Raw genomic sequence first — 12,582 nt, 5'->3', positions numbered from 1 at the left:
CGTTTCAACTTAATAACGCAATTCAACTCTGCGAATACATTTTTAAACAAACAATTACTAGGAAATTTTCTTTGGCAAAAGTAAAGCAAAATATTTGGTTAAGACTGATCTCATTTCAATTAGCGGGAATATGCGGAAATACCTTGAATTTTGTAAATAAATAGCTCACTACTCCCAACTATGGTTTAGGGGCATTAGAGAATAGAACATACTAAGCAGTTTGGAAACAGATAAAACTAATAAAGTGTACCCATTGTATTTTTGTAATTACTCATTAAAAATAAAGTTGTAGTACACGTTTCAACTTAATAACGCAATTCAACTCTGCGAATACATTTTTAAACAAACAATTATTAGGAAATTTTCTTTGGCAAAAGTAAAGCAAAATATTGGCTAAGGCTGATCTAATTTCAATTAGCGGGAATATGCGGAAATACCTTGAATTTTGTGAATATATAGCTCACTACTCCCAACTATGGTTTAGGGGCAGTAGAGAATAAAACATACTAAGGAGTTTGGAAAGAGATAAAACTAATTAAGTGTACTCGTTGTATTTTTGTAATTACTCATTAAAAATAAAGTTGTAGTACACGCTTCAACTTAATAACGCAATTCAACTCTGCGAATACATTTTTAAACAAACAATTATTAGGAAATTTTCTTTGGCAAAAGTAAAGCAAAATATTTGGTTAAGGCTGATCTCATTTCAATTAGCGGGAATATGCGGAAATACCTTGAATTTTGTGAATAAATAGCTGACTACTCCCAACTATGGTTTAGGGGCAGTAGAGAAGAGAACATACTAAGGAGTTTGGAAAGAGATAAAACTAATTAAGTGTACCGATTGTATTTTTGTAATTACTCATTAAAAATAAAGTTGTAGTACACGTTTCAACTTAATAACGCAATTCAACTCTGCGAATACATTTTTAAACAAACAATTATTAGGAAATTTTCTTTGGCAAAAGTAAAGCAAAATATTTGGTTAAGGCTGATCTCATTTCAATTAGCGGGAATATGCGGAAATACCTTGAATTTTGTGAATAAATAGCTGACTACTCCCAACTATGGTTTAGGGGCAGTAGAGAAGAGAACATACTAAGGAGTTTGGAAAGAGATAAAACTAATTAAGTGTACCCATTGTATTTTTGTAATTACTCATTAAAAATAAAGTTGTAGTACACGTTTCAACTTAATAACGCAATTCAACTCTGCGAATACATTTTTAAACAAACAATTATTAGGAAATTTTCTTTGGCAAAAGTAAAGCAAAATATTTGGTTAAGGCTGATCTCATTTCAATTAGCGGGAATATGCGGAAATACCTTGAATTTTGTGAATAAATAGCTGACTACTCCCAACTATGGTTTAGGGGCAGTAGAGAAGAGAACATACTAAGGAGTTTGGAAAGAGATAAAACTAATTAAGTGTACCCATTGTATTTTTGCAATTACTCATTAAAAATAAAGTTGTAGTACACGTTTCAACTTAATAACGCAATTCAACTCTGCGAATAAAATTTTAAACAAACAATTATTAGGAAATTTTCTTTGGCAAAAGTAAAGCAAAATATTGGTTAAAGCTGATCTCATTTCAATTAGCGGGAATATGCGGAAATACCTTGAATTTGGGAATAAATAGCTGACTACTCCCAACTATGGTTTAGGGGCAGTAGAGAAGAGAACATACTAAGCAGTTTGGAAAGAGATAAAACTAATTAAGTGTACCCATTGTATTTTTGTAATTACTCATTAAAAATAAAGTTGTAGTACACGTTTCAACTTAATAACGCAATTCAACTCTGCGAATAAATTTTTAAACAAACAATTATTAGGAAATTTTCTTTGGCAAAAGTAAAGCAAAATATTTGGTTAAGGCTGATCTCATTTCAATTAGCGGGAATATGCGGAAATACCTTGAATTTTGTGAATAAATAGCTGACTACTCCCAACTATGGTTTAGGGGCAGTAGAGAAGAGAACATACTAAGGAGTTTGGAAAGAGATAAAACTAATTAAGTGTACCCATTGTATTTTTGTAATTACTCATTAAAAATAAAGTTGTAGTACACGTTTCAACTTAATAACGCAATTCAACTCTGCGAATACATTTTTAAACAAACAATTATTAGGAAATTTTCTTTGGCAAAAGTAAAGCAAAATATTGGTTAAGGCTGATCTCATTTCAATTAGCGGGAATATGCGGAAATACCTTGAATTTTGTGAATAAATAGCTCACTACTCCCAACTATGGTTTAGGGGCATTAGAGAATAGAACATACTAAGCAGTTTGGAAACAGATAACACTAATTAAGTGTACCCATTGTATTTTTGTAATTACTCATTAAAAATAAAGTTGTAGTACACGTTTCAACTTAATAACGCAATTCAACTCTGCGAATACATTTTTAAACAAACAATTATTAGGAAATTTTCTTTGGCAAAAGTAAAGGAAAATATTTGGTTAAGGCTGATCTCATTTCAGTTAGCGGGAATATACGGAAATACCTTGAATTTTGTGAATAAATAGCTCACTACTCCCAACTATTGTTTAGGGGCAGTAGAGAATAGAACATACTAAGGAGTTTGGAAAGAGATAAATCTAATTAAGTGTACCCATTGTATTTTTGTAATTACTCATTAAAAATAAAGTTGTAGTACACGCTTCAACTTAATAACGCAATTCAACTCTGCGAATACATTTTTAAACAAACAATTATTAGGAAATTTTCTTTGGCAAATGTAAAGCAAAATATTTGGTTAGGCTGATCTAATTTCAATTAGCAGGAATATGCGGAAATACCTTGAATTTTGTGAATAAATAGCTCACTACTCCCAACTATGGTTTAGAGGCAGTAGAGAATAGAACATACTAAGGAGTTTGGAAAGAGATAAATCTAATTAAGTGTACCCATTTTTTTAAGCGACTTAAACTATGACTTTTTTTCTTTCGTTTGTTTCATTAGCCATTGAGTGTGCTTGTAATTCCAACTTGTTAGTGAAATATTCTAAAGATATAGTTTTAGTTTTTAATTTAAAATTGAGGTTCTTCGAGTAGAAGATGGGGTGACAATACCTCAGAGCCCAGTGCTCGCCTCCATATCACATTTTTTAAGGGTTCTTCAAATAGAAGATGAGGCGGCTCATTAGAGCGAGACCTCAGAGCCCCCAGTGCTCGCCCCCAATGAATAAATACAAGAGGTTCTTCAAATAGAAGATGAGGTGGCTCATTAGAGCGAAACCTCAGAGCCCCCAGTGCTCGCCCCCAATGAATAAATACAAGCGGTTTTTCAAAGCAAAACAAGATGGCTCATCCCGCATCCAATACCTTGGAGCCCCCAGTGCTCGCCCCCAATGAATAAATACAAGGTGTAACAGGTACATAGTGACCTCTCTCTAAATAAATTTAAAAATAACAAACAAATACATTAAAATAAAGATATCATAAATAAGGTGTACCGATGCTTTGCATCGTCCCGTATTTTAAATACACCATAAACAAAGTAAAATAATATACAGTCCATTAAAATAGTAATTTATAAAATAAAAAAGATAATAAATTTAAAAAATGCTTGCTTGCAGTGGGCTTTGAACCCGCAACCCCAAACGTGTTAGTCGGGTACGTCATCCACTGTGCCACGACTCATACGCCTACAAGCACATCAAATTACTCCCTTATAACTCACACTAAACTGCTCGCCCTCAACTGCCCCACGCTTAGCTACCATTGTATTTTTGTAATTACTCATTAAAAATAAAGTTTTAGTACACGATTCAACTTAATAACGCAATTCAACTATACGAATACATTTTTAAACAACCAATTATTAGGAAATTTTCTTTGGCATAAGTAAAGCAAAATATTTGGTTAAGGCTGATCTCATTTCAATTAGCGGGAATATGCGGATATACCTTAGCTTTTGTGAATAAATAGTTCACTACTCCCAACTATGGGTTTGGGGCAGTAGAGAATAGAACATACTAAGCAGTTTGAAAACAGATAAAACTAATTAAGTGTACCCATTGTATTTTTGTAATTACTCATTAAAAATAAAGTTGTAGTACACGTTTCAACTTAATAACGCAATTCCGCTCTGCGAATACATTTTTAAACAAACAATTATTAGGAAATTTTCTTTGGCAAAAGTAAAGCAAAATATTGGTTAAGGCTGATCTCATTTCAATTAGCGGGAATATGCGGAAATACCTTGAATTTTGTGAATAAATAGCTCACTACTCCCAACTATGGTTTAGGGGCAGTAGAGAATAAAACATACTAAGGAGTTTGGAAAGAGATACAACTAATTAAGTGTACCTGTTGTATTTTTGTAATTACTCATTAAAAATAAAGTTGTAGTACACGCTTCAACTTAATAACGCAACTCAACTCTGCGAATACATTTTTAAACAAACAATTATTAGGAAATTTTCTTTGGCAAAAGTAAAGCAAAATATTTGGTTAAGGCTGATCTCATTTCAATTAGCGGGAATATGCGGAAATACCTTGAATTTTATGAATAAATAGCTCACTACTCCCAACTATGGTTTAGGGGCATTAGAGAATAGAACATACTAAGCAGTTTGGATAAAACTAATTAAGTGTACCCATTGTATTTTTGTAATTACTCATTAAAAATAAAGTTGTAGTACACGTTTCAACTTAATAACGCAATTAAACTCTGCGAATAAATTTTTAAACAAACAATTATTAGGAAATTTTCTTTGGCAAAAGTAAAGCAAAATATTTGGTTAAGGCTGATCTCATTTCAATTAGCGGGAATATGCGGAAATACCTTGAATTTTGTGAATAAATAGCTGACTACTCCCAACTATGGTTTAGGGGCAGTAGAGAAGAGAACATACTAAGGAGTTTGGAAAGAGATAAAACTAATTAAGTGTACCCATTGTATTTTTGTAATTACTCATTAAAAATAAAGTTGTAGTACACGTTTCAACTTAATAACGCAATTCAACTCTGCGAATACATTTTTAAACAAACAATTATTAGGAAATTTTCTTTGGAAAAAGTAAAGCAAAATATTGGTTAAGGCTGATCTCATTTCAATTAGCGGGAATATGCGGAAATACCTTGAATTTTGTGAATGAATAGCTCACTACTCCCAACTATGGTTTAGGGGCATTAGAGAATAGAACATACTAAGCAGTTTGGAAACAGATAACACTAATTAAGTGTACCCATTGTATTTTTGTAATTACTCATTAAAAATAAAGTTGTAGTACACGTTTCAACTTAATAACGCAATTCAACTCTGCGAATACATTTTTAAACAAACAATTATTAGGAAATTTTCTTTGGCAAAAGTAAAGGAAAATATTTGGTTAAGGCTGATCTCATTTCAGTTAGCGGGAATATACGGAAATACCTTGAATTTTGTGAATAAATAGCTCACTACTCCCAACTATTGTTTAGGGGCAGTAGAGAATAGAACATACTAAGGAGTTTGGAAAGAGATAAAACTAATTAAGTGTACCCATTGTATTTTTGTAATTACTCATTAAAAATAAAGTTGTAGTACACGCTTCAACTTAATAACGCAATTAAACTCTGCGAATACATTTTTAAACAAACAATTATTAGGAAATTTTCTTTGGCAAATGTAAAGCAAAATATTTGGTTAGGCTGATCTAATTTCAATTAGCAGGAATATGCGGAAATACCTTGAATTTTGTGAATAAATAGCTCACTACTCCCAACTATGGTTTAGAGGCAGTAGAGAATAGAACATACTAAGGAGTTTGGAAAGAGATAAATCTAATTAAGTGTACCCATTTTTTTAAGCGACTTAAACTATGACTTTTTTTCTTTCGTTTGTTTCATTAGCCATTGAGTGTGCTTGTAATTCCAACTTGTTAGTGAAATATTCTAAAGATATAGTTTTAGTTTTTAATTTAAAATTGAGGTTCTTCGAGTAGAAGATGGGGTGACAATACCTCAGAGCCCAGTGCTCGCCTCCATATCACATTTTTTAAGGGTTCTTCAAATAGAAGATGAGGCGGCTCATTAGAGCGAGACCTCAGAGCCCCCAGTGCTCGCCCCCAATGAATAAATACAAGAGGTTCTTCAAATAGAAGATGAGGTGGCTCATTAGAGCGAAACCTCAGAGCCCCCAGTGCTCGCCCCCAATGAATAAATACAAGCGGTTTTTCAAAGCAAAACAAGATGGCTCATCCCGCATCCAATACCTTGGAGCCCCCAGTGCTCGCCCCCAATGAATAAATACAAGGTGTAACAGGTACATAGTGACCTCTCTCTAAATAAATTTAAAAATAACAAACAAATACATTAAAATAAAGATATCATAAATAAGGTGTACCGATGCTTTGCATCGTCCCGTATTTTAAATACACCATAAACAAAGTAAAATAATATACAGTCCATTAAAATAGTAATTTATAAAATAAAAAAGATAATAAATTTAAAAAATGCTTGCTTGCAGTGGGCTTTGAACCCGCAACCCCAAACGTGTTAGTCGGGTACGTCATCCACTGTGCCACGACTCATACGCCTACAAGCACATCAAATTACTCCCTTATAACTCACACTAAACTGCTCGCCCTCAACTGCCCCACGCTTAGCTACCATTGTATTTTTGTAATTACTCATTAAAAATAAAGTTTTAGTACACGATTCAACTTAATAACGCAATTCAACTATACGAATACATTTTTAAACAACCAATTATTAGGAAATTTTCTTTGGCATAAGTAAAGCAAAATATTTGGTTAAGGCTGATCTCATTTCAATTAGCGGGAATATGCGGATATACCTTAGCTTTTGTGAATAAATAGTTCACTACTCCCAACTATGGGTTTGGGGCAGTAGAGAATAGAACATACTAAGCAGTTTGAAAACAGATAAAACTAATTAAGTGTACCCATTGTATTTTTGTAATTACTCATTAAAAATAAAGTTGTAGTACACGTTTCAACTTAATAACGCAATTCCGCTCTGCGAATACATTTTTAAACAAACAATTATTAGGAAATTTTCTTTGGCAAAAGTAAAGCAAAATATTGGTTAAGGCTGATCTCATTTCAATTAGCGGGAATATGCGGAAATACCTTGAATTTTGTGAATAAATAGCTCACTACTCCCAACTATGGTTTAGGGGCAGTAGAGAATAAAACATACTAAGGAGTTTGGAAAGAGATACAACTAATTAAGTGTACCTGTTGTATTTTTGTAATTACTCATTAAAAATAAAGTTGTAGTACACGCTTCAACTTAATAACGCAACTCAACTCTGCGAATACATTTTTAAACAAACAATTATTAGGAAATTTTCTTTGGCAAAAGTAAAGCAAAATATTTGGTTAAGGCTGATCTCATTTCAATTAGCGGGAATATGCGGAAATACCTTGAATTTTATGAATAAATAGCTCACTACTCCCAACTATGGTTTAGGGGCATTAGAGAATAGAACATACTAAGCAGTTTGGATAAAACTAATTAAGTGTACCCATTGTATTTTTGTAATTACTCATTAAAAATAAAGTTGTAGTACACGTTTCAACTTAATAACGCAATTAAACTCTGCGAATAAATTTTTAAACAAACAATTATTAGGAAATTTTCTTTGGCAAAAGTAAAGCAAAATATTTGGTTAAGGCTGATCTCATTTCAATTAGCGGGAATATGCGGAAATACCTTGAATTTTGTGAATAAATAGCTGACTACTCCCAACTATGGTTTAGGGGCAGTAGAGAAGAGAACATACTAAGGAGTTTGGAAAGAGATAAAACTAATTAAGTGTACCCATTGTATTTTTGTAATTACTCATTAAAAATAAAGTTGTAGTACACGTTTCAACTTAATAACGCAATTCAACTCTGCGAATACATTTTTAAACAAACAATTATTAGGAAATTTTCTTTGGAAAAAGTAAAGCAAAATATTGGTTAAGGCTGATCTCATTTCAATTAGCGGGAATATGCGGAAATACCTTGAATTTTGTGAATGAATAGCTCACTACTCCCAACTATGGTTTAGGGGCATTAGAGAATAGAACATACTAAGCAGTTTGGAAACAGATAAAACTAATTAAGTGTACCCATTGTATTTTTGTAATTACTCATTAAAAATAAAGTTGTAGTACACGTTTCAACTTAATAACGCAATTCAACTTTGCGAATACAGTTTTAAACAAACAATTATTAGGAAATTTTCTTTGGCAAAAGTAAAGCAAAATATTTGGTTAAGGCTGATCTCATTTCAATTAGCGGGAATATGCGGAAATACCTTGAATTTTGTGAATAAATAGCTCAGTACTCCTAACTATGGTTTTGGGGCAGTAGAGAATAGAACATACTAAGCAGTTTGAAAATAGATAAAACTAATTAAGTGTACCCTTTGTATTTTTGTAATTACTCATTAAAAATAAAGTTGTAGTACACGTTTCAACTTAATAACGCAATTCAACTCTGCGAATACATTTTTAAACAAACAATTATTAGGAAATTTTCTTTGGCAAAAGTAAAGCAAAATATTTGGTTAAGGCTGATCTCATTTCAATTAGCGTGAATATACGGAAATACCTTGAATTTTGTGAATAAATAGCTCACTACTCCCAACTATTGTTTAGGAGCAGCAGAGAATAGAACATACTAAGGAGTTTGGAAAGAGATAAAACTAATTAAGTGTACCCATTGTATTTTTGTAATTACTCATTAAAAATAAAGTTGTAGTACACGTTTCAACTTATTAACGCAATTCAACTCTGCGAATACATTTTTAAACAAACAATTATTAGGAAATTTTCTTTGGCAAATGTAAAGCAAAATATTTGGTTAAGGCTGATCTAATTTCAATTAGCGGGAATATGCGGAAATACCTTGAATTTTGTGAATAAATAGCTCACTACTCCCAACTATGATTTAGGGGCAGTAGAGAATAGAACATACTAAGGAGTTTGGAAAGAGATAAATCTAATTAAGTGTACCCATTTTTTAAGCGACTTAAACTATGACTTTTTTTCTTTCGTTTGTTTCATTAGCCATTGAGTGTGCTTGTAATTCCAACTTGTTAGTGAAATATTCTAAAGATATAGTTTTAGTTTTTAATTTAAAATTGAGGTTCTTCGAGTAGAAGATGGGGTGACAATACCTCAGAGCCCAGTGCTCGCCTCCATATCACATTTTTTAAGGGTTCTTCAAATAGAAGATGAGGTGGCTCATTAGGGCGAAACCTCAGAGCCCCCAGTGCTCGCCCCCAATGAATAAATACAAGAGGTTCTTCAAATAGAAGATGAGGTGGCTCATTAAGGCGAAACCTCAGAGCCCCCAGTGCTCGCCCCCAATGAATAAATACAAGGGGGTTTTCAAAGCGAAACAAGGTGGCTCATCCCGCAGCCAATACCTTGGAGCCCGCAGTGCTCGCCCCCAATGAATAAATACAAGGTGTAACAGCTACATAGTGACCTCTCTCTAAATAAATTTAAAAATAACAAACAAATACATTAAAATAAAGATATCATAAATAAGGTGTCCAATGCTTTGCATCGTCCCGAATTTTAAGTACACCATAAACAAAGTAAAATAACATACAGTCCATTAAAATAGTAATTTATAAAATAAAAAAGATAATAAATTTAAAAAATGCTTGCTTGCAGTGGGCTTTGAACCCGCAACCCCAAACGTGTGAGTCGGGTACGTCATCCACTGTGCCACGACTCATACGCCTACAAGCACATCAAATTACTCCCTTATAACTCACACTAAACTGCTCGCCCTCAACTGCCCCACGCTTAGCTACCATTGTATTTTTGTAATTACTCATTAAAAATAAAGTTTTAGTACACGATTCAACTTAATAACGCAATTCAACTATACGAATACATTTTTAAACAACCAATTATTAGGAAATTATCTTCGGCATAAGTAAAGCAAAATATATGGTTAAGGCTGATCTCATTTCAATTAGCGGGAATATGCGGATATACCTTAGCTTTTGAGAATAAATAGTTCACTACTCCCAACTATGGGTTTGGGGCAGTAGAGAATAGAACACACTAAGCAGTTTGAAAACAGATAAAACTAATTAAGTGTACCCATTGTATTTTTGTAATTACTCATTAAAAATAAAGTTGTAGTACACGTTTAAACTTAATAACGCAATTCCGCTCTGCGAATGCATTTTTAAACAAACAATTATTAGGAAATTTTCTTTGGCAAAAGTAAAGCAAAATATTTGGTTAAGGCTGATCTCATTTCAATTAGCGGGAATATGCGGAAATACCTTGAATTTTGTGAGTAAATAGCTCACTACTCCCAACTATGGTTTTGGGCCAGTAGAGAATAGGGCATACTCAGCAGGTTGGAAATAGATAAAACTAATTAAGTGTACCCATTGTATTTTTATATTTACTCATTAAAAATAAAGTTGTACTACACGCTTCAACTTAAAGACGCAATTCAACTCTGCGAATACATTTTTAAACAAACAATTATTAGGAAATTTTCTTTGGCAAAGGACAAGCAAAATATTTGATTAAGGCTGATCTCATTTCAATTAGCGGGAATATGCGGAAATACTTTGGCTTTTGTGAATAAATAGTTCACTACTCCCAACTATGGGTTTGGCCCAGTAAAGAATAGAACATACTAAGCAGTTTGGAAACAGATAAAACTAATTAAGTGTATCCATTGTAGTTTTGTAGTTACTCACTAAAAATAAAGAAGTAGTACACGTTTCAACTTAATAACGCAATTCAACTCTGCGAATACATTTTTAAACAAACAATTATTAGGAAATTTTCTTTGGCAAAAGTAAAGCAAAATATTTGGTTAAGGCTGATCTCATTTCAATTAGCGGGAATATGCGGAAATACCTTGAATTTTGCGAGTAAATAGCTCACTACTCCCAACTATGGTTTTGGGCCAGTAGAGAATAGGGCATACTCAGCAGGTTGGAAATAGATAAAACTAATTAAGTGTACCCATTGTATCTTTGTATTTACTCATTAAAAATAAAGTTGTAGTACACGTTTCAACTTAATAACGCATTTCAATTCTGCAAATACATTTTTAAAGAAAGAATTATTAGGAAATTTTCTTTGGTAAAAGTAAAGCAAAATATTTGGTTAAGGCTGATCTCATTTCAATTAGCAGGAATATGCGGAAATACCTTGAATTTTGTGAATAAACAGCTCACTACTCCCATCTATGGTTTTGGGGCAGTAGAGAATAGAACATACTAAGCAGTTTGGAAACAGATAAAACTAATTAAGTGTACACATTGTATTTTTGTATTTACTCATTAAAAATAAAGTTGTAGTACACGCTTCAACTTAATGACGCAATTCAACTCTGCGAATACATTTTTAAACAAACAATTATTAGGAAATTTTCTTTGGCAAAAGACAAGCAAAATATTTGATTAAGGCTGATCTCATTTCAATTAGGGGGAATATGTGGAAATACTTTGGCTTTTGTGAATAAATAGTTCACTACTCCCAACTATGGGTTTGGGCCAGTAAAGAATAGGGCATACTCAGCATGTTGGAAATAGATAAAACTAATTAAGTGTACCCATTGTATTTTTGTATTTACTCATTAAAAATAAAGTTGTACTACACGCTTCAACTTAAAGACGCAATTCAACTCTGCGAATACATTTTTAAACAAACAATTATTAGGAAATTTTCTTTGGCAAAAGTAAAGCAAAATGTTTGATTAAGGCTGATCTCATTTCAATTAGCGGGAATATGCGGAAATACCTTGAATTTTGTGAATAAATAGCTCACTACTCCCAACTATGGTTTTGGGGCAGTAGAGAATAGAACATACTAAGCAGTTTGGAAATAGATAAAACTAATTAAGTGTACCCATTGTATTTTTGTATTTACTCATTAAAAATAAAGTTGTACTACACGCTTCAACTTAAAGACGCAATTCAACTCTGCGAATACATTTTTAAACAAACAATTATTAGGAAATTTTCTTTGACAAAAGTAAAGCAAAATATTTGGTTAAGGCTGATCTCATTTCAATTAGCGGGAATATGCGGAAATACCTTGAATTTTCTGAGTAAATAGCTCACTACTCCCAACTATGGTTTTGGGCCAGTAGAGAATAGGGCATACTCAGCAGGTTGGAAATAGATAAAACTAATTAAGTGTACCCATTGTATTTTTGTATTTACTCATTAAAAATAAAGTTGTACTACACGCTTCAACTTAAAGACGCAATTCAACTCTGCGAATACATTTTTAAACAAACAATTATTAGGAAATTTTCTTTGGCAAAAGTAAAGCAAAATATTTGTGTAAGGCTGATCTCATTTCAATTAGCGGGAATATGCGGAAATACCTTGAATTGCGTGAATAAATAGCTCCCTACTGCCAACTATGGTTTTGGGGAAGTAGAGAATAGAACATACTAAGCAGTTTGAAAACAGATAAAACTAATTAGGTGTACCTGTTTAGGCCACCAGCCTAAATATTCGCTACCACCCTAATGTACACTTTTGGCAATTTTAGTATTTACCGGTAACGGCCCACCCCTGCCGAGCGCTAACTTTAAAGGGGAAAACTCGTCGAAAGTTAGCTATCGGCAGGTGGTGCGGA

The 12,582-nt window shown here is 32.7% G+C and overlaps 1 long non-coding RNA gene across 1 annotated transcript in view; it reads left to right on the top strand.

Annotated features, from left to right (window-relative positions):
- The window catches only part of LOC137239394 (uncharacterized), an 853,500-nt gene that overhangs the window by 453,653 nt on the left and 387,265 nt on the right, over positions 1 to 12,582 (top strand). The gene's annotated exons all lie outside the window — the stretch shown is intronic.

The sequence above is a fragment of the Eurosta solidaginis genome, chromosome 2 (genome assembly GCF_040869045.1).
Source record: "Eurosta solidaginis isolate ZX-2024a chromosome 2, ASM4086904v1, whole genome shotgun sequence".
Lineage (NCBI taxonomy): Eukaryota > Metazoa > Arthropoda > Insecta > Diptera > Tephritidae > Eurosta > Eurosta solidaginis.
Note: the sequence above shows the minus strand (reverse complement) of the source record. Positions and strands in the feature narration are given on the sequence as shown.